This window comes from Artibeus jamaicensis, unplaced genomic scaffold (assembly GCF_021234435.1).
Source record: "Artibeus jamaicensis isolate MK-2021 breed Jamaican fruit bat unplaced genomic scaffold, CSHL_Jam_final contig_373, whole genome shotgun sequence".
Classification (NCBI taxonomy): Eukaryota; Metazoa; Chordata; class Mammalia; order Chiroptera; family Phyllostomidae; genus Artibeus; species Artibeus jamaicensis.
In genome coordinates this window covers 8,432,825-8,433,457 of record NW_026521807.1, presented here as the reverse complement: position 1 = coordinate 8,433,457, position 633 = coordinate 8,432,825, and the positions used below count along the sequence as shown (strand labels likewise).

Sequence of the window (633 nt, the reverse complement as noted above, 5' to 3'; positions counted from 1 at the left end):
CTTTTTGGCCAACTCGATTCGAATATATAATTTCGAAAATGGTAATGTGTGTTAGTAAGGTGTTATCTATTTTTTAAAATTTTCCAGAGTTTTAAAATAATTTTACTATAATTTAATAATTGTAATAAGTTGTAGCCTCCTTCTGTTATAATAACATGCTTGTTCTTTTTAATATGCCTTGTATTTTTTTTGCTAAATGAAATAAAGAAATTAAGTTGTTGTCTCAATATTATGTCTAGACTTCTTAAAATAAATACGTTTGATACTTACCTGGCAGGGGAAGTACTATGATCTCGAAGGTGGATTTTCCAGGGTGAGGCTTATCCATTGCACTCTGGATGCGCTGTCCCCTGAGATTTCCCCAAATGTGGGAAACTCAGCTGCATAATTCATGGTAGTGGGGGACTGCTTGCACACTCTGCCCTGGATAAATAAATAAATGCATAAATAAACTCATACATTTGTATATTAAAAAGTTTGTAAAAAAGGTAATAACAGTACATTTCTATTTCAGTTTTCTTCCTGATTCTTATGGTTTCCTAGGGTACTCATCTAAAAATATTTTTATTAAAGTTTTTATCATTGCAGAGAATTGTAGAATTTATGACATAAGCTATAGATCTTAAAATTTTC

At 30.6% G+C, this 633-nt stretch overlaps 1 non-coding gene across 1 annotated transcript; it reads left to right on the top strand.

Annotated features, from left to right (window-relative positions):
- Positions 1–262: 262 nt before the first annotated feature.
- On the top strand, positions 263–426 carry LOC119052754 (U1 spliceosomal RNA). Its single transcript, XR_005083186.2, has one exon. It is a non-coding gene; the product is annotated as a U1 spliceosomal RNA (small nuclear RNA).
- The last annotated feature ends 207 nt before the right edge of the window (positions 427–633 follow it).